Here is a 23079-nt window from a genome sequence, read left to right as displayed (position 1 = left end):
GAAAATAGACTATATAAAAGTTTTGACATAATCAGGAAGAAACTCAGTTTTCAAATCCAGTTCTTATCATATTGAAAATAGACCATATAACTACAACACTATTGCGGTGCACCCTCGGTGAACCAGTTTCTATTTATGGAAACTGTGTTTTTCTATTTCGGGATGAATTTCAAATGCTCATATTTTTCTTATTTTTTGTCCAATATAATATTAAATTTGGACACGAGCTAGATCTCGACGATAGACTCGTTTTGACATATGGCACACATCATGTCATAGCCATTAATGAGAGAATTCTTAGAGAGAAGATAGGCTCGAAACATGAAAATTTAGACTTTAAAAAGATAAACATCCCATTCTTTGAGTGGTCATAGCTCAAGATCTTGATGTTGGATCGTCGCAAGTATGGGTCTGCTGCGATCGTGCTTCAAAGAGCTTCAGTTTGATATAATTTTTGTGAATGATCGGAGGCCGGATGACACCAAATTTTGAGTATAAAGAAGACATACTTTTCCGGTTGCCAGTTTCCGACGACTTCCCAAAATTGAAACGAGCTCAAACGGATACCAAAATGGACGACATTTATCACAAACTAATCGTCATCTTCAATTTATGATCAAATGAAATCTTAGAACATCACGGATCGTACCGAATTGGTGGTCGAAGAAGCACAAGTTTATGGACTTGGCCGGATTTTGGGTTCTTACTTGAAACTCCGTTCCAAGACAATCAGTAGGTATCAAAACGTGCATAACAATCCAAGCATCAATTCTATGACGTTTGATCACTCGAATTGCCACCATAAACTTTTAAAAAAGCTCTTGAGGCATAGCAATGACAAGAGGCCCCTCATATAGGGATAGTTTTGTCATATATTGAAAAGTACTTAAGGGTATTTTGGTCATTAATTTTAAAAACGGGATTAATATTTTTATTGATTAAATATGTAATTTTCAATAATTTGGAAGGGTTTTGAGTATGCACCCTTGTTTTGGGGATATTCTATATAAGCAAAATGTAGTCATTTGTAAGGAGATTCTTGAGAGCTTTAGAAATTGATAATTCTAAAAGGTTACGCTTGTTCCTTTGCTTTGATTTCAAATCCAAGACTCAAGGAGAGATGAGAGAGAAAAAATTCATAGAGAGAGAAAATACCCCTAGGAACCCTTCACTCCTTAGAACCCCAAAATTTCAATTTCCCTAGGATTCCCAACTCCCAATCCTACCCCATACACTCTAACTCCCATACACCCTAGGATTCCCAACACCTCATCCTACTTCATACACTCTAGCTCCTATATATCATAGAACTCCTAGCTCCTATACATACTAGAACTCCTAGCTTCCAATCTTACTCCATACACCCTACACCCTACCTAAGCTTTCCTATACCATACCCTACTCCATACATCACAGTATCCTATACACCTTAGTTTTCCTACTCCCTACCTTAACCCATACACCGTAGCACCTTGTACACGTTAGCTTTCCTACACCCTACCCTAATCCGTACATCATAGTTTCCATACACCTTACTTCAACCTAACCCACCTAAACCGTAGATCCTAACCTTGACTCATAAATACCTAGGCCTCTCTCTCAAGTGCATGCAAAGCGACCAATGAAGGTGGACCTAGGCTCAAGCCCGTTCTATGTCCACTCTCTCTCCTCTCTTTTCTCCCTCTATTCTTTCTCTCTCTTCTCTCTCTTTGTTTTTTCTCTCTCGTTTTTCTCTCTTCTTCCTCTTTTCTTTCTCTCTCTTTTGTCTCTCTTTCTCTTTCTTTTTCTTATCTCTTCTCTCTCATTGTCTCTCCTCTCTCTCTCTCTCTCTCTTTTTCTACTCGAACTTAGGGCGGGTCCGAGCCTCACTTCTCTCTCTCTTACACATCTAAACCACGGACCCGCATCTAGGGCAGGACCCACTTCCCTTTCTCTCTCTTTCCTTTACTCTCTCCCCCTCTTGTCAAGACTTCTGGATCCACACCTAAGGCAAGTTCGTCATCTCCCTCCCTCTCTTACTTTCTCGTCTTCACCCTCTCCCCCTCTTGTCTAGAACCAGGGCCCGCACCTTAAGCGGGTCCATCTCTTCTCTCCACACACTTATCACCCTACACTCTCTCATCCCCCCCTTGAAGCCCAGACCCGCTCCTTAGGCGGGTCCATCTCCCCCATACCCCAACCTACCCCATACCATCTCCCCCACTCTACACTCTTACCCTTTCTTACCCCAACCTACCCCCATAAGAAACCCGGACTCGTACTATAGGCTGTTCAATCTCTCTCTCATCTCTTCTCACCCTCTCTTACCCTAACTAACAACCCTAGAGCCTGGACTTGCACCATAGGTGAGTCTATCCTCTTTTAACCCCTTTCACTCTTTTTCTCTCTCAGTTTAGACACTTCTCTCTATCTCTTAATTATATCTTGATCTCTCACTCAGATCTCTCACTCGTTTGTTTTTTTTTCATAATCTCTTGATTCTCTCTCTTACTCACTACTTCTTTCACCCTTGAACACTCAATTAGGGGTCTTTCTGAGATAGTGCCCTAGGGTTCTATCTCTTGGACTGCTACTTTAACCATCAGCTCACACAGTGTTTTTGAGCCATAAGTGATAGTGGATACAAAGACTAGAGCAAATTTTCAAGCCAAAAAACAAGGCAAAATGGACACCATGAACAAGTCACTTGCTTAAAACCAAGCTAAGTGAATAAGTTACAATCCCTTAAATAAAAATTACAATCATTTCTAGCCTTGTAAAACCACTGCAAATAAACTCAAATACCAACTCTTTATGGGGCAATTACATATAAATCAAGACTAGCTTGTGAATTACACTTTCATAGCACAAATTACATAAACTATCTCCCAAAGCTTAAATACAACATGCAACTAATCTAAACAAAATTCTAATTAGTAAAATCAACTAAACATGAAATTAGAATGCCAAATTAAAATAAGGAAGCTATGTTGTGCTGGGGCCACGCAATCGGACCCTATAAGGACTTAATTTTGTTCATTCGGATAGTACAAAAGTGGTTCAATCTCACAAGAAAATTTAATCCAACTAGGAAGAAATTATACAACTTAAAATCACTTCTTAAAATCTCAAAATACTGGCATTATCATCCAAAATAGAATACAAAAGGTTTGAATTGAATCGGATAAATAACAAGATAGTTATGGCCAAACTACACACGGTGGTGCCTCGGACCACCAAAACAGTCTTGTATGGAAAGATTATGAACCTCCATAGGTAAAGACGTGATTGAAAAGTTCTGAAAGTTGAGTGACACTCTGAGACTAAATTATTTGATGGATTTGAAGCAAAGTAATCAATGGATACTATGCATGATCATGAATTCTCATGCATATAGGCTATAACTCATGAGGGACCACACTATGAATAAGCATGATGAAAAAGACGATCAAATGGGGACTCTAAGATCGATGAAAATTTTGTAAATCAAAACTCCAGCAACTATAGATGCTAAGAATATGATATTATGAGAAAAGAAAATTCAATGGAGTTTACCTTGATAAATGCACAAAATGGACTTAAGCATAAAAAAGGAGGACCACCACCAAGATCACCATTAATGGAACTCTAAAAGCTCTCTCTCTTCAATTTTCTCTCACAAACCTTAGAAGAAGGAAAGGGGCAACATTTTTCCAAAATGGTTCAAGAGTTGAGATAGGTAGAATTTGAGATCTCATGATGTACTTTTATAGCATGGGTGCAACCTTGGACTCAATCAACAGCCTTGATGCACTAATCCAAAGGCACATGAAAGGCTAATGTATCTAGGCACCGATCTCCATCCAACTACTAAGATGAAGGGATGAGATTTCACACCATTATCACTCACTCTAACCCTAAGTTATGCCACTTTACCATTTCATCCTTGACCCATGTTTTTGTTCCAATTGTATCCAATATGGTCTTACAAAAATACCCTTAGTTTTTTTTAATAATGTATTAGAGTAGATAACCACAAAGGCTAAAGGGCAAAGAAGTAATTGGTAAAGTTCACACATGTGAAAATATTTTACTTTATCAAAGCCAATCACTTTGTAGATATAAAATTTCAAACCAATCAATTTAAAGATAATGTTCCATTCACACAAGTGTATGAAGATATTTTTCAACTCAAATTTGAAATGTATTTTCTCTTTAATATCAAATAAATTAATTAATTAAACTTTACACATGCCATGCATGATCCATGCGTGAGTTAATTAAGACATGTGATAAAAAAGATGGCCTTAAGTTATAATATTAGATAACAAAATATAACAAGACACCAGAACACAACCCCTTATAAAACAAGAAACTAAATGCCAATCTAGTCCCCTGCCTAGGGATCAGCACCCAGCTGGGCAGTGATCTTAGAGTGAGGCGTGGGATACTATGTGGTAGCCCTATGGCTACTTGGACGCCACATGACACTACCAGGTTAGGACTAACATGGAATTTGAATCAAACAATTTGAAAAACCTCATTTTATTTTTAGCAAATAAAATTATGAAAAATTCTATAAAATTCACAATAAATATTTAAAGTATTTTTGAGCAATGATTAGGTTTTTCTCACCATTATAAAATCAAAAAAAAGGTATAGTGAGATCTCAGGCTAATAAATATAAGTATCGGAGTACTCCATTGGGCTAGTCCCGAATGATGTTCCGCCAAGTCTCAGATCGACCCAATAGACCTATGTTCCACAGTATAAAGCAGGGACACATAATTAGCCATATCAAAGCCACTGAGCCAGAACTTCCTATCATCCTACTCTCAATGGATTACAGGTGTACCCCTGTGGGATATGATCTAACTCAATTACATGGGTCCTCTCAAAGCACTTGTGCACTGTCTCTTCCAAACTCGGATAATGCATTTGGAAGAGTGGCTTCCCATACGAAATGAAAGTACACATGCCATGTAATGGTCTAGTGTCAAGATACAAACTTATGTCCCATAAGTCTTGACCATTCCATACAGGGTGAATACTCAATAAGTACTTGGGTTTTATTTTTCTCGTTTGGATTCTCCAAGCCCTGGCCGATTCCAACTGAACATGAGGCTAATATATAAAATCTTGATTAGGAGGTGACCCTCACACCTCCTTGAGAAATTTCTTTCTCAATACATGAACTCTCGATGCCTTATGCATACTCGGGGTAAAAGAATATGAGCTCTATTTCGTAAAATGCCAAGATTTCAATCTCTCAATCGCTCCCACTGAATGAGAGACTATTGGAATTTAAGCCATCATAGGCCATATTTCCAACAATAAGAGACATTGATTCTCTTGTGCTCGATCACTTAGGTTTGGGTCATGCTGAGCTAGCTTTTCTTAAAGTTCGTACCCTACTCTAACCACTGGGTGATATAATGTTTGAGTTGTGAGAGACTTTCATCTCTTTTTCTCTCTTTCATTTTCTTCTCTCCTTGTATCACTTTTAAGGGGCTCTTTGGGTTAGTGATATAGTTACAGGTTCAGTCATGTACTCCACTTTACAAATCCTCCAGGTACCAAGGCTTCAAGCCTGGTGCTTTTCCTTGTCTCTGATAATACCTCTTAAGAGAGGTTACACAGGGAGGCTGCCCAATTTTCGGGTCATCCCTTCATTTCTTTTACTTCATCATCATCATCTTCTTCTTCTTCTCATCTCTGAACCAATCTCTCATCAACCTATTTCTATTATTTTCTTGACAAATCTACCCCCAAAACTTGAACCACTAACCTGTGAGCGCAATGGACCTTTCATTACCAGTATTTTAGTGAGAGTCTAGGTGAGGTATTGATTCCGGAGGCGGCTGAATTCAAACTGCGTTGCTGGACAGCCGAAGGGCTTTCATTATTGATCTAAGAGGGCAGCAGCCCGTGCGTATCTTACGAACTCAACCACGGTGAGGTAGGTGTTTGAGTCCACCTCTTCATTACTTTAAAATCCTCTTACCATTGAAAATACCTATCCGCACGTGACACGCGAGGCGCACACGCATGCGCGAGTCAAGCAGTTGTCCGAGAGGGGATTTATTGTGCTCGGGTTCCTAAGGGAGGCCGGGCGAAGTAAATCCAAGCCCGACCAACTCGAGACTCCACTTGGGATACACCACCCTTTAGTTAGTCTAGTCCGCTCTCAAACCGACATCTCATCTCACTTTCACATAAAAACTGCTATGGAATCCAATTACTCCTCTCTCATATGAATTCGAGATTTCATCATCCCCACATTCGTGAATTTACCCATGGGAAGTAAGGTTCAATCACTCACTACTCCTTTTTATCTTTTGCAAGGTCTCTCAGACCCTAGCACTTTGGCTCAAGCCCAAGACAACTCTAGAAAGGGTCCTCAAACCCCTTGCTCCCTCTCTACCGGCATCAACGGCAAGTCCATTGGTGTCAACTGCATGAGCGGTTCTAAGACCGCCTCCCTTCATGCCCGCACTGCTACTAGTGGACTCTCCACTAGTCTTAAGCTCAAGAGTGGTTCTAAGACCACTCCCACTCCTCTCACAACTGGCTCTTCTAAGACCATTGCTTTAGTGAGTAACCTTTAGGATCAACCTAGTTCGACTCCACACGGGAACTGCTCATCCTAGTATGATGCTCCACACTCCATGCTAACAGTTCAACCGTCAGACCATTTAACTTGAATTACCCCAAAGACATCCGACACACTCTCACTCGCGTCACTACGAACAGTTCAACCATCAAAATGATGTAGCTCACCCCTGTCACCTTACTTGCTTTAGGTCTCTTAGGAACAAGACCCATTAAAAGTGGTTCTGAAGTCACTCATACATTGCATAATACTCACCCACCTCGGGGCAATCCAAATATTGCACCCCAAAGAGCATACAACTCGCGACTCAGTTGTAGGTCCCAAACAAATATGCACTTGCTTATAAACCAAAGTGGTCCTAAGGCCATTCCAACTACAATGGCCGGCATTCCAAATACCAGACCCTTCACTTCACTAAGGGTTGGCTCCCAAGCCACCCCCAACACTTCTATGGATAGCTCACACACATGCAGATCCAATGCTAATTTTGGCTTCAAGGGGAATGACCAGCAGCACTCGCTTCCTTCTACCCGAAAACCCATGACAACATGGCACTCAAAGAAGTTCCCTTTAAATACACTCTTGTCAACTCCTTCTACATCCCATGTATGAGCTAGCCCTTGAGGTTGGACTCGGGGAAAAGTTATGCCCCCGACCCAATGGAGCTGCCCCTTCCTTCTTCGAACGAAACCAAACTGCCAAAGGCAACCCCAAACTCCCTACTTCCAGGGCATCATGCCTTACCTGAATTGATTACCTTGAGACAGGCCAATCAAGCAGGATGCCACCTCCAATTCCAGTTCTGGGAGAGCAGTTACTGAAGTTTAAGAATAAACAGCAGAAAGGCATGAAAGTGCTGCTCATAAGACAGAAGTCGGAGTCTTCAACCTTAGAAGACTTGTTGAAGAAAAACATGTCTTTCCCATTGCGAACTGCAATGGAACTTGAAATGAGCTACATTGTTTAGTGCTCAGTTGTTGAACTGCGAGAAATGAACCTAGCTTGTCTAAACCACGGCCCCAAGGTTGTCTTGAGCCACAACAAAAGGAAATATGGCCCCAAGGCCGTCACGATCCTATTCGAATCGAGCCATGGCCCCAAGACCGTCTTGTGTCATATTGACGTGAACTATGACCTAAGGCCATCAAGAGCCAGTAATCACCCAATCGTCAAGGCAATCTCAAATCCAATCGGGGCAGTCTGAACCCCTATTGCCTAGAATACCAGATCGCGGCACAAAGCAAACCAAGACTACTCCTACCCCTGAGTCACTTAGCTCTGAAGAACAAGTTGATATGATGGTAGTCAGTAAAGATGGTGATGGTCTAGAAGAACAGATGACACACGTTAATGAAACCTTGAAACATATCTTGGACAGGATTAAAGAGTTAGAAGTGCTCTACCAATCGGGGTATCTTCGCACCATAGAGAAAATTCTCCCTTTGAACCTCAGTTGGAAGAAGAAGAGCAAAGACCTCCACCTCCTCTTATAACTCAAACCTCACGACCTCCAATTGCCCCAGTCTTTCCTGATGGTCAACCCAATGTAGCCTCTCAAGCTATTTCCCTAGTTATTACCTAAGAAGACTTTCAAAATATGGTCAATGGAAACATTCAGGGCTAACAAGTCTCAAAGTCCCATGAAAATGCTCATTACAAGAAGCCTTACCCACCCTTAATTAATCAAGTTCCTTTTCCCCCAGGCTACCAAAAAGGAAGACTACCTATCTTTGATGGTACCAGCTTAGCTCAACAGCATGTGGCACACTTTGTGTCATCATGTCATGAATCAGCTTCCGATCCCAAACTTCTTCTTTGACAATTTGTGGAAACATTAGTCGCGCCTGCCTTTAAATGGTCTGCGCGTTTACCTCCGAATTATGTCCACTCCTGGGAAGAGATGGAACATTTGTTCTACAAATGCTTTTATGACATTGAGTGAGACATTCAAGCTATTGAACTTCTCACTATGACTCAAGGGGTGAACGAACTAGTGAATGAATACATACAAAGAAGGAGAAATCTCGCAGTATACCAGAGCAACCCCATGCTCGAGATCGATGTTATGCATATGTGTATTAAGAACATGAAGAAGGAAATCTCCCTTCATGTTGAAGCTTCTAATCCTACCACTTTCTCATACATGATCTCAAAGGGAGTAAAGATTGATAGCTTACTTAAACACCATGGTGGGACTTAGGCTCAGACCTCAGGGGGAGGTCAAGATTGGACCATCACTAATAACAGATCCAACCCTCGCACTGGTCAGCAAAGAGATACAGTCAGTGCAGCAATTACTGCCACACCCATTCTTTCTAGATCTCCTATTACCAATGCACCTCTCAAGACATTGGATACTTCACGGGGAATAGCACAATTCAAGAGTCAAGGGGAACTCCAACCACGACAAGAACAACCTCAGGCTTATAATAGGGTACCTCCACCACCAAACCCGTATCAGGCCAATTATTTTGAACAAAGGTTGAACAAGCAATATAGCTTTATCAAAGCTTGAGTACCAGCCTTGTTGAAAATGTTGTTGCAACAAGGCATGATAGTTCTTCGTGAGCTTAAAAGGCCAGATCAGGTGGGACTTACTAATAACAAGAACTATTGTGCCTATCATTGGATGTTGAGTCATCGTGTTCAAGACTGCATCCATCTTAAAGACCACATCGAGGCCTTGATTCAGAAAGGATAGATTCATTTAGACAGTCTCATAAAAGCTTTCGAGACTACAGAAGCTTCGCATGTGGTCACAGTTTAAGAAGAATGAGTGTAGACCTTGCAACCAAAAGAAGTATCATCTTACCTTCTTCCAGACCTTTTTGCAATGATAGCATTACAAGGGTTGATTATCCCACTCTAATCAAGGAAACCCAGGCATTTAATTCAAGGATCTGAAAATCTCTAGTGTCCATTCCACCAAGTGTGGAGCCATGAGATATCCCAATGTTCAAGTTTCAGGACATTCATACAAGAGTCCATAACTGAAGGACGGATTATTACCAATATACCAGTCCAAACTCGTGAACCATCCAATCTAGTAAATCCTGAAAATGCCGCCAAGGCATCTTTTAATTCTCACAATGAAATGGAAGAATAGAAAGTTCAATCAGATGGGTCTAAGAAGCCGGGTGAAGCAATGGAGGCTTCGCACATGATAAAAATTCAAGAGGAACAACCTCGTAGTGTCCCCATGGATGAAGTGTCCACTGACATGTTTCCAATCATCTTTGATATGCTTATATAGTAAGAGATGATTCAGTCTTGTTTTCCTAAGGATCCCAAGTACCTGAAGGAGGAGTGTAAAGATTTATGGTACCCGTATCATCAGATGAAGGAGCACAATCAGTCTCATTGTTGGGGATTCTGAACCATCTTAGATGAGTTCATAAAAAATGGTGAAGTATTCATCGACACACCACCACCACCATGAAAAGTCTCTCAAGAATTTGAAACCTTTATTAATAAGATGCTTAAAGAAGTTCATGCTCTTGATCATGTAACCCCTAAAGCTCATGTTCTCCAAACCCCTATCAAAGTACCTAAGTCATGGCAGGAGCACCATTATCGTGGTAAAATGAAAAGCCTCAGGAGAGAGGCAATTCGGCAACTAACATGGTATCTATGCTACAAACTCGCAAGACCGTATCTGGTAAGAAAAAGAAGAAGAGTAAAAGCCTTCAAAAGCTCAACGTTGAAAACCAAAACTGCCCCAATTGCCAATTGAAGTACATTCTTTTCCCCTATTCCCCCTCCTCCCACCTTGTATGACTTCATCCCAAGGAAAGTCATTTTTGCTGAGGGTGGTCAATACATAACAATGAAAGCACTTCACAACTTGTTCAATATGGGTGAGGACATTAAAAGCACCCTAGAACAGTCTAACAAAGGTGCAAACTCTAAAAGCACCTCTCAAAGGTCCATGCAGGGTAAAGACCTTAAAAATCCCCTACAATCGTCCAACAAGGATTACGACATTAAAATATCCTCGTTTACATCTAATGAGAGTGAAGACGTTAAATGCCTCTTTGGGTCCAATTTAGGTGATGACGCTAAAAGCTACCTGGTTCGGTCCAATTTAAGTGATGACCCTAAAAGCTCTATTCCTTCTTCTATCCTTGATTCTTCAAACCCTTCTTCTCTCTCAGTGCCTCTCTTTGAACTCACTTTGGAGTGCTCAGAATTTGAGGCTCTTAATGAAGAGCTCAAACTTTGCAGTACCAGTAAACAACATAGCATGCAGTTCAGGAAGATGGTTGCTCAAAAGGCCGGATTCTTGAATGTTGGAGATCATATGGCTTTTGCTGCTAAAAAGGACAAGCCTTGTCCTACTCCAGAAGAGGTGTTCAATCGACTTCTAAACTAGAAGCCCAAGAAGAAGTCTCAATGGCCTGCAAAGCCTGACTTGGGGGAATTATGAAAGAACTCGAAGGGAGAGAGTTCTTCAAATTATGAAGCATACCACATGCTGGTTTTTCATGAGGGATGTACGGTAGCTGCAATTGATCAGTTGCGGTTGAGGTCAGGGAAGAGACATAAACCAATTCAAAGACCAGCCCCACCTAAACTCCAAAAGTACCCTAGACCATCACTGGTTCCATAGCCAAACTCACCTATTCCCATTCAAGAATCAACCCCTCTTCTAAAATACCCGGGACTACCATTAGTCCCTTACCCAAATCCTTCACTCTCTTTCCTCAAAATCCTGAACCATCACCACCTCCATCTTGCTCTGTCATACCAACACCTACTTCACCTACGCAACCTAGCCAACCCTCTCTTCCTCCTCCCACTACTACAACCAACCCTTCCTTAGCAGCTGTAGTAAACCCTTCCCCTTCAAAAACCACTCCATTACCACCTATCCCTCCAAAACTAGTCGTGAACCAAGGAGTCGTCTTTCCTGAAGTTAGCAAAGTCAAGTACGATGTGATTGGGCACTTGAGGAGACTCCCAGCTCTCTTGAGTGTCTATGATGCTCTTATGTTATCAAATGACTTTCGTATGGCCTTGGTACAAGCACTCTCTCGGCGTGAAGTATATGAAACTGAGATTGAGTGAATTGACGTATAAACCCTGCAATCATCAACAGTTGCATGGCTATCACTTTCTCTAATGAAGACCTTAAGTTGGGTGAGATGTTTCATAATTGACCTCTCTTCGTACCTGGCGAACTACATGCTTGTCCAATCAATCAGATCATGTTGGATCCGCAGTGAGCCTTATGCCTAAGAAAATACTTACTCGAATTTGGAAAGGTGCTGAACAACTTGAACAAACAAGCCTGACGGTTCAGGGATTCAACCAGTCGAGGAGAAATCAGCTGGTGTCATCTGTCTCAAGCTCAAAATTGGGGATTTGGGTGCTTCTACTCTGTTTCAGGTGATTGAGAGAGACACTTCCTACAACATTCTTCTAGGTCGTCCCTAGCTACATAACCATGGAGTGGTTCCATCCACACTCCATCCGTGCTTCAAATTTAGCCATGATGGAAGGAAACAAATAGTCTATGCTGATAAGAGGCCGTTTCCCATTGCGGAGTCATATTATGTTGATGCGAAGTACTATTTCACGGATCCTATGTGATCTCAAGAGCTAATGTTCCTATGAAAGCAATTACGAGCCCTAGCATGAGAGATACTGCTGAAACCTCTCATGAAGATGTGGAAGATATGGCGGGGTCACTTAATCATATGTTTCAAGAAGAGAATCGGTGTGCAAAAGTAATTCCCTTGACCACCATTGATGGAAATTTACCAACTTCACCAGTAGAAGTGATACCTCAAAGTCATAAAGGCTTCATCCTCTACCCCATCTTCACAAGAATGCATTCCAGTGGTGGCTCAAATTGAGAAAGACAAGAAGGAGGAAACCACTGTTGTGACCACTCTAACAAATATAGTAACTTCTGCTCATGGAGACATAAACGTGTTACGTATCCCCATTCCATTTCTAGAAGCTGAGGTTGTCCATCAAGCTGAGACAAACCAGATAGCTGACCACAAGGTCTTGAACATTCCAGTCTCTTTAAAAGAGGAGAATAACACGTACTTTACTCCTCAAGTCAACTACACACCAAATCAGCCCAAGGTATTGCAAATACTGAGGTTTTACGCATCGAGGAGAATGATGCTCACCTCATACCTCAAACGGCTCTTCAGCATGACCATTTCAAGGTCTTGCAAATCCCCGTGGTCTTGCATATCCCAGACCCCGAAAGGGAAGAGGATAATGCTTACCTCACTTCTTCAACTCCTTACTAGCAAGATCACCCTAAAGTCTTGCAAATCCCTGAGGTCTTTCACGTCCCAGTCCCCGAAAGAGAGGAGATAGTGCTTACCTCACAAACTAAACCAACTACATGCATAACTCCCAAAAATTCATGCTCTGCCCAAGCGCTTTCATGGAGACTCAGGTTACTCATCATAAAATGACATATAGTCCTCCTTCCCCCTCCAATGACTTCATCGGCACTCCCGAACAACAATATGAAGTTTGAAGACAAGCCACTATTGATGAGTTGAAAGAGCAAGTTCAGGATTTGTTGAACCAAGTTGAGACCATAAGGAAGGGGCAAGTTAATGTAAAGGAAATAGCACCTTCAAACCCTTTTTATGTCCCTCTACCTTGTTTCACTTCATAAACCCGGAATACTTGTAGTTAGAAGAACTCTCCAAGACTCTCTTCTATAAATACCACAATACTGCCAAAATGAGATCTTTATAGTCCCAAAGCCCATCAGATTATGAAAAAGATGGACTATGAACTTGCAAGAAATCAAAGGTTAAAAGACAGTAAAGGGATGCTAGTGCCCTTTGCAGTTATCGAGACCACAACATCTCAGCGCACTTGGAAGCAAGGCCTTAGATACTCGGGGAACGCTGGTTTACCTCCTTGGTTATTCTTGACTGACCAAATCTCTCGTGACGGTATCTCAAGAACCGCCACTATCTCCCCTTGAACAAGCCATCCCTGAAGAAGTTATTCCCCTAGAATCTCAAGAAGAAGTAGAAGTTGCCCAAACTTCTCAAGAACCTGAGAATTCATGAGTGAAAGATAAAAGAAACATCATTGCCTATAGAACAGATTAAAGTTTTTGAAGTGGATGAGCAGACTTCTGATGCTTTATCTTTTGATGAAGAAGAAATAGAAGAGGCACCAGAGGTCTTAGAAGGTGCTGGGCAAGCCACAACTAATTATTTAGAAGAGGTGACCTTGGTGATGAAACTGACCCAAGGCCTACTTTCATCTCAATTATCATGCCTCGTGAAGAGAAAAAGGAGTACACTGCATTCCTGCTAGCCTATCAGGTTGTCTTTTCCTGGCATTATCAGGAGATGCCCGGTCTTGATACTCAAGTCGCAGTTCATAGGTTGGGGATTGACCCATCCTTTAAGCCTGTCAAGCAGAAAGAAGGTTCTGAGCCGACTTGGAAATCCAAATTGAAGCAGAAGTGAACAAGCTTAAGACAACACATTTCATCACAGAAGTCAAATACCAAAGGTGACTAGCCAATGTTGTGTCAGTCAAGAAGATGAATGGTCAGATCAGGGTCTGTATTGACTTTCGTGACTTGAATGTAGCTTGTCCTAAAGATGACTTCCCACTTCCTTTTACTGAATCACTGAGCGACTCAACAACCAATTGTCAAGCCTTCTCCTTTATGGATGGTTATTAGGGATATAACCAAATAAGGACGGCACCTAAAGATGAAGAGTCTGCTGCCTTTTTGACTCCCAAAGGGGTTTTCTACTATACAGTGATGCCTTTCAGTCAAAAAAATGTCAGAGCTACCTATCAAAGGGCTATGATCATTGTTTTCAAATATATGTTGTTGGAAGAAGTAGAATGCTATGTAGATGATCTCGTAGTAAAGTCCAATAAGAGGAACAATCATATACATAATCCTGGGAAAATCTTTGAAAGACTTTGTCTTCATCAACTCAAGATGAATCCGTTAAAGTATGCCTTCAGTCTGCGATCAGCGAAACTCTTGGGGTTTGTTGTCAAGTATCGAGGCTTAGAGATCAAACCTATCAAAATCAAATCTATTCAAGAGATTCCATCTCCGAGGAACTTGTGAGAGCTTAGATCTCTTCAAGGCAAGCTTTTCTATATCCGAAGATTTTTCTCAAACCTTTTAGGACGGTTTAAGCCCTTCTCCCGTGACTTTTGAGTGGGACGAAGCATGTCAGATAGCTTTTGAAGACATCCAGAATTATTTGTTGAAACCTCATGTTCTCTCTGCACCAATCCTAGGAAAGCCCCTCATCTTATATGTGACTCACGGGATGAGTCACTCGATGCATTGCTGGCTCAAAACAATGATGAAGGAAAGGAGACAGCTTTGTACTATCTTAGTCGAAGATGCAAGGAGCGGAGGAGAACTATTCTCCCATTGAAAAAATGTGTTTATCTCTGATATTCGCAGTTTAAAAGCTCAGACACTATTTTCCTGCACACTCGATTCAGCTCATCTCTCGAGCAGACCCTATTAAGTTACTGTTGTCGTTCCCGTGTTCATCGATCGACTTGCCAAATGGTCAGTACTCCTCATGGAGTTTGGCATCATATATGCATGGCAAAAATTTGTTAAAGGTCCAGCCCTTGCAGATTTCTTAGCAGCACACCCTCTCTTTGTTGATTCTCCCTTATCAGATGATTTGCCAGATGAAGAAGTATTTCATGCTGAAGCTTCATGTGATTGGAATATGCACTTTGATGGGGCCTTTCAGTCTGAAAGAGGTGGTGCCAGAGCGCTATTCTCCAACCCTCATGATGGTCTTGTCCCACTATCATTCTCTCTCCTAGAGATAGAGTCACATAATGAAGCAAAATATCGGGCACTCATCATAGGCATGGAGATTTTGATTCCCTCATGAACTTGAAATACTTGGCCATTTACAAAGATTCAGAGTTGGTTATAAGGCAGCTCAAAGGGGTATATGATGTGAGGAAAAATAACCTCAAGCCTTATTTCAATACCACCCAGACACTGATGGCAGAATTTGAAGACGTTGCTCTTTAACATGTACCACAAAGGCTTAATGTACAAGCCGACACACTCACGAATTTGGGAGCAACTATTCAGATCCAACTAAAAGAGCCGATGCCAGTATTGATAGTTGCATAGAGATGTGTTGACTTTGTTAAAAAGCTTGACATGATGACGTAATGCAGTTGTTTGAAGAATGCCTTCCTTATCCATTCGAGGAACTACTTGTAGCTAGAAAGGCCATGCAAGCTTCAAGCAATTCTCAGAAACCTCCCATAACTAAAGAAAAAAGAAGAAGAGTCAGAATGTCAAGATCCCTTGTGTGCAGAAGTGGAGCCAGTGATAGATTGGCAAACCCTTATAAAGAACTACTTGCAGCACAATCGGCTTCCTAACAACCTCATTAAACGTAACAAGATCCGAATGTCAGCCACATGATACATGTGTCATGACGATATCTTGTTTCAAATGTCTTACAATAACATGCTACTTAGGTGCATTGATCAGAAAGATGTAAACCATGTACTCAAGGAAGTCCATGCTGGAGTTTGTGGGATGCATCAGTCTAGGCCTAAGTTGTACAATAAAATCATCAGGATAGGCTATTACTAGCTTAGTATGAGCGTTGATTCACTCATGTTTGTAAAAAATTGTCCAGTTTGCCAGATTCATTCGAGCTTTATCCATCAAGCTCGGGAACCTCTTCACCTAACAATGGCAGCATGGCCTTTCGCTCAGTGGGGTATGGATATCGTGGGTCCTATCGATCCACTATCTTCTTTGGGGCATGTTTTTATACTTGCTGCCATAGACTATTTCTCTAAATGGGCTGAAGCCATCCCTCTTAAGAAAGTCCTAGGACTTACAGTGGCCAATTTTGTGCCACAATATTATCTATAGATTCGATGTGCCTGACCAAATCACTTTAGACAATGGTTCTTAGTTTCGAAGCCCTCATATAGACTATCTGGTCAATTAGTTTGTGTTTAAATGGAAGTATTCTACCATGTACCATCGAAGAGCTAATGGTTTGGCTGAGCTTTTAACAAAACCCTTTTTCATGCCTTGAGAAATTCCATTTCTAAAAGTAAAAAGGGATTGGCATGCAAGACTTCCTGAAATCTTATGGGTTTATCGTATTATAGCTCAGGGTCAAACTCAGTCAACATCCTATTCTTTAGTATATGGGGCTGACTGTGTTACCTTTGGAAATCTAGTTGCTTTCGCTCAGAATCGCCCTCCCTTATGGGATGACGGATAAAGAACAAGCTATTATCCATTGTCAAGAGCTTGATGCACTCGAAAAGAGGCTGCAAGCACAACAAAGTCTTGAGATTCACAGAACCGTATGCAGCGGGCCTTTGATAAGTCGATTCAAATGAAGTCATTTGTTAAAGGAGAGTTGGTCTTGACAGTAAGAAGACCAATTATTACTCATGGTCGAACAAAGGGGAAGTTTGAACCAAAATGGGTGGGGCCATTCATAGTGAAGAAAGCTTTTCCTAATGGGGCTTATGTATTGGTTAATGCTGAAGGTGAGGAAGCTATGCCCCCAATTAGTAGGAGATATTTGAAAAAGTATTACTCACATACCACGGTCCAAGCTGCACGACCTTAAACTGCGTGGCATTGGTCCAAGCCACATGACCTTAAACTGCGTGGCAATGGTTCAGGCCCCACAACCCTAAACTACGTGGCACCGGTCGCTGCAAGACCCTAAACTGCGTAGCACACGTCCTAATGGCATGATGTTAAACTGCATCACATACGGTCTCAAAGGTGCGACCTTAAAATTGCATTCATTGGGCCTTGGTGGATGACCTTAAAACACACCAACTTTATGGTCTCGAAGGCACGACCCTAAACTTGCCTCCAATAAGTCTTAGTGGATGACCTTAAAACACACCAAATCGATGGTCACGACAGCATGACCTTAAATATACCTCCCTGTGGTCACGGTGGCATGACCTTAAAGTTGCCTCCTAAAAAAGATGGACATAATGAAAACCCACGATGGTATCACGGGTAAAAGAGTCAAATAAAAGAAAAAATAAAAAATAAATTACGGGTGTAATAGTATCATCAACTATTACAAGCAAAATATGTCAAAATAAAGAAGAGAAAAAACAAGCACGATGAAAACCCATGAGGGAATCGTAAGTAAAAATGTAAAATGGTAGATATGATGTAAAAACCATGGGAAAAAGTGCCACAAAAAAAACTATATACGAGGTCTTAGTGAAAACCAAGAACGGCACATACCGCAAGGAATTGGATGAAAACCCAAGAGGGTTCTCAAGTCACATATGACAGAGACCAGATATGCTTCCGTGCGAAGCAAGCCTCCAAATTTGTCTACTTCCCCTTTCTAAAGGAGACAAGGTCGGTCACATGGGATAAAAGAAGGTTGCAAACCAAAAAGCAAGAGAAGCGGACAAGTTAAAGGTGAAAGAAAAAGGGCATTCATTCCATATATGAGAAGGTTACAAAATTTGTGGTTACAGTTATCCAAATTCCACAAAAGGAATGACAAAAGAAGAAGATAAAGCAAGCAAGAGGGTAAAGAATTTATGAGCCCCTAGAAATCATTAAGGGCTTCACGAATCTTTGTCTTCAACACTTTTGAGTGCTTCAAGGCCATCTTGATCTGCTCTTTAAGGTTGGAGATCGCTTGGGTTATCTAACTTGACAATATGCTGGTCGATGCCATCTCAGAGTTCAGCTTCTTTAACTCTTGAGATTTGCTTTGAGCCTCTGCTCTCTTCTGATCCCACTCGGTCTTCAATCTGTGGAGATAAGCTTACAACTTTGCCATCTCTTCCTCTACAACCTTTATCTTTGCAAGATAGGTTGTGTCTTCATTCTTGAAGATTTCCTGATAAGCAAGGAGAGAGGTATTCTTCTCATTATAGCTTATCATGAGACTCTGATGCTGAGCTAAGGAGTCCTCTAAGGAAGCCAGGTGAGCCCCACATAGTTCTTGCACTTTAGATTCTCGTTGCAAGGCCTCGACTCTCCATCGTTCAAAGTCATTCAAAAGACATCCGAATCAATCAAAAGTCTCCTTCTCATAGCTAACACCCCTCAAAGTAGTAGCACTGTCCTTGACTGTGATAATCTCAGTTACAATATTGGGGGGAGCATTCCCCTTGAAGACTTGACCGTAGAAAGTTCTCTACCAACAAAGCCTTCCTATTCAATATGGTGATGAAGAACTAACCATAGCAAGAGGTGAAACTGCAACAATGATAGCTGGCTTCTGAGGCACGAGGGCCAGGGACTCACTAGAAGGAACTTCTAACTCGGATGGAGGCTCTACATCTGGAACAATTGAAGTTGGCACTTATGGAGTGGGGACAACCATAAGTTCCAGTGTTTTACTTAAAGAAATATCTGGTTGAAATTGGGGCTTTGCTTTTGAAATGTGCACTTTTGAAGCTGTCATCTCAATATCTAGGGCCACACTGATTGCTTCAGTATCATATTCAAGAATATTTCCCTCTTCAATAATAATGCAAAGAAAGTCTCCTTGACTCAGTGATGAGAGAGTCGAAGGCTGCACTATCTCAGGTGGCACTATTTCAGATTCAGTTGGGCTACCATAAATAGGTGGCTTTATTTCTACCATACGGGGAGTAACACTTTCTGATTGACAGCTCAAGCTGAAAGAAGTCTGACTAGATGAACCTGGTCAAGCTATGACGACTTCAAGAGTAGTAGTAATTGGCTCATGAATGGGAGCTACTACCTCATATCGTAGAGTAGGGCTAGGTGAAGCCTTCGTCTTTGCGCGCTTCTTGGGCTTAATAGGTAAATCAGCTGCTTCACTCAAAGCATATTGAACCAAAGGGAATGCATCTGGACTTGATAGAGCCCTCTTGCTCAATCGGGTGATCTTTCTACGAACCTCAGGCTCTGTAGTGTTACTGGGTTCGGGGCTCTCTACGTCCCTCTTCTTTATCCCTTTCTTCTTGGCTCCTTTCTTGGAATTACCTCATCTCCTGACTTTCAAGGGGCATTTATAGCGAGCTTTAGTAGCTAGAGCTAAATGTGAACCACTCCTTATTAAAGCATTGAGGTCTTGAACAGGAAGACCTTCATAACCAGGGATCGCACGGCCCTTAGTCCACTTGAAGATAGAGAAAAGGTCATCAAATAAATACCTAATTTCACCTTCAAGAGAAAGATACTAGATGTCAGTATGATCCATGGCCAAAGATCGAGGCATACCAAGTTCCTTCCAATTTAAGGGGTAATCAAGTTCACAAACCTTGGAGAAGATTGGAGGGGTGATATGCTTTCCATGCCTTGAATCATGTTTGGTGTTATTAATGGCCTTCCATTCATGAGTTGTCTTCTAGTAAGAGCGGGCGGTGGAACACCTCCAATAAACTTCAGTAGCATGGCCTATGCAACCATAATGAGGGATGACAAACTTGCTCAAACTAGTAAGAGCAATGCAGGTTTCCCAAGCCATTCTCAAGTTGCTATCTGTCCAAGATTCACGATTTGCACCTGAAGCATCATGGTCTTATTGAGAGCCCTTCTTCCCATATCTATTCTTGAAAAGCACTAAGAAAGAGCACCCTTGGTCCAAGACGTGCTGGCAGGCAAATCTGTGGGGCAAATGGCCTTCAAGATTTTGAGCTCCGACACCCCTATAAGGCAAAATGCATCCCCTAACAATAAGGAGATACATGGCTTCTTGGGTCTCAGTGGTATGCTTGTCGAAGACCTTGCCAAAAGCGTCAGTATAAACCTGATCAGTGAGGCCACCTACAGGGAAGGGGCTCCCATGAGAGAAGAAAGATATGTTAGCAAGGAATCGGTGTGCCTCGCCGGGTCCTCTGACTTTGACCTTCATCCCAGTAATCCTCAGCATTTTGAGGCAAGTATACCTCGACAAGTCTTCATTGACTTTGTATGCTCCAGGTGCATAAGGAGATTCTTTCTTAGGGAAGTACGGTAAGAGCCATCCAAATATATAGTGGATAGGGAAGGCTGTTGTGAAACGGACAGGAAGAACCTCCCCGTCAAAAAATTCACTCTTGTTATCTCTAGATGCTGCTTTACCATGGGCGATTTCCCCCAAACTGTGGTATATGCTACACAGGACTGGTTGAGCCAGGGCATACTAACGCTCTTGAGCAAGCCTGCAGACCACAAAGAAGCAACCAGGGTGGATGGCATTACTCCTTGACCTTGGGAGTGCGAATTTGCATAAAAAGAGAGTGAGATATACAACCAAGTATACATGACCCTTTTCATACCTTCTGGGAGGGGTCACAGGGTCCTTGGTCTCTACTTTCACCTCTTGTTCATCGTCATCCAAGATGGTACTGGAATTGGGTTCCTCTTTGTTGTGACGGTTCCCATGAAAAAAATCCCTCCATGCATTGAAATGCACTATCGTGGAGTTGGTCTTTGAAAGTAGGAGTTGGTAGATTTCGAACAACTCACGAACACCTGAAGGAGGCGGTTCACCATTGATAGGTTGGGCTCCAAAAATTACCCCATTATTGGGGATGAACTCTTCATATATGGCCCCCAGCAGGTGCAACCTACCATTAAAGTACTTGTTAAGGAAGGTGATTCCTCCTTCACCATGATCAAGGAGCCAGTTGTTGCACTTAAAATACCAAGTCTCCATGAGGGCCCTTATTGTATTTGAGCATCTGTCATAGTACTCAGCTGAGCATTGACAAGTTACAGAAGAGCACAAGACTCTAAGTCCTTAGCATGCGATCGAAGGACATCAAATGTCCATCTGCTATACCCCTGCATGTATTGGTGCTTTCCTTAAAATAGGAGCCCACCAGATGCTCGATGCAACCCCTTCTTCTCCATCATTCTTTTCCCTAAAGTGGGAAGATTTTCACTTGAATCGTAATTCCAGTGAAGAAAATGGTACATGGGTACACCATCACCCTGAATCACAGGTTCACCATTTGCACCTTCATAAAGATAAGACCGAGCGTCTTCACCTATATATGTGACGCTCAAGGGCCATTCCAATTTTTTAGTGATGTGAAGAACACCAAGGGTAGTGGATCTTGTGAAAGAAGCGCCCGTATAGGAATCAATGCCCAATTCTCTAAGGCAAGGTAAATGACTTACCTCAAGAATTTTGACTGCAAAAGAAGCACAAATGAAAGAAGTGAGCAATTGAGCAAAATGACAGTGCAATATGATAAGGGTTTTCAAGTGAAGGAAGAAAAGAGAGCATTAAGAAATTTTGAGCAGCATCTCCCACATATGCAGAGGGTTGATAGAAAAGGTGTTTGGCATGTCCAATGCACCCAAGAGATTCTAAGAATCACAAGTCCATGGGTCAAAGCCCATCGCAAAAAGTGACCCTGAAGAGCTCCCTTTTCTATTATAGAAATGCCCAAGAATGCATAAAGATGCAAAACTATGCATGGAAATGTGTAGAAATGCATGACTATGCTCAAAAAATGCATAACTATGCATGGAAGTGCTCAAAAGATACATTATTGTGCATAACTGTGCTCAACTATGCCTAAACTACATCAGAAGATGCATGAAAATGCATAACAGTTCTTACGAGTGCTCAATGGAGTCTAAGGATGCATAACTATGCAGTGGAGGTGCTGAAAAATATCAGACTGTGATGCAAAAATGCACTTGGAATACAAGGGGTACATGAAAATGCTACAAAAGATGCTTTGGATGTTAAAGCATGCATGAAAGAGGATGGGAAAGGAAAGGTTGCATGGGAATGTGAAAGGTCGCCTAAAGAAAATGCTTCAGGATGATCATGGTGCTCACAGAAATATTCATGACACTCAAGTGTGCTCGAAATAAGACATTCTTGATGTGCAAGAAGTATTTGGGGTATGCAAGAAATATTTGGGTATGTGAAAAATATTTGGGGTATTCAAGAAATATTCGGGGTGCTCAAAGAAAAATTCGTGATCTTCTAGACATCCGTGATGCTCATATTCATGGTGCTCAGAAACATTGATGATGTCTACGACACACAAGAGCATGGTCATAGTGCTCAAAGGAAAAATTTGTGATGTCTAGACATGTTCGAAGTGCTCAAAGACATTCGTGAAGCTCTAAACTACTCATGGTATTCAAAAGCCATGCTTATGATTTGTGATGCTTTAAAATAAATATTTGTGACAAACATGTTTGAGAGGTTCGTGATGCCCAGACATGTTCGTGATCATTCGTGAAGCTCAAGGTATGCTCAAGATGCTAAATGAAGATGCAATATATGCCCAGCATGCTCAAAGAAGGCTTAAAAATTGCTCAAGGATGATAAAACTATCATAATTATGCTTAAAGTAGACTATTCATGCATAAACTTCAAATATGGCATACAAAGAAGAAGCAAAAAGAGATGAAGAAGCATCAAAATTATAAAAGAAAAGAAGAATGAATGAAATGGTTACCTGGCGGTTGGGATGAGCTAGCCATGGTCTCAAAGTCCCCTCTAAAACTCTCTTTCTTACTCTAAGAAGAAGGGTCTCTCTCACTT

The 23079-nt window shown here is 41.6% G+C and overlaps 1 long non-coding RNA gene across 1 annotated transcript; it reads right to left on the bottom strand.

Annotated features, from left to right (window-relative positions):
* Nucleotides 1–18011: 18011 nt before the first annotated feature.
* Nucleotides 18012–23079, bottom strand: LOC148779534 (uncharacterized). Its single transcript, XR_016045308.1, has 3 exons — nucleotides 22994–23079; nucleotides 19843–21703; nucleotides 18012–19745 (listed from the first exon to the last, which is right to left on the bottom strand). It is a non-coding gene; the product is annotated as an uncharacterized LOC148779534 (long non-coding RNA).

This window comes from Amborella trichopoda, chromosome 12 (genome assembly GCF_054954075.1).
Source record: "Amborella trichopoda isolate Santa Cruz 75 chromosome 12, AtrichopodaSantaCruz75HAP2 v2.0, whole genome shotgun sequence".
NCBI classification, from domain to species: Eukaryota; Viridiplantae; Streptophyta; class Magnoliopsida; order Amborellales; family Amborellaceae; genus Amborella; species Amborella trichopoda.
This window is presented reverse-complemented; position numbering and strand designations above follow the sequence as displayed.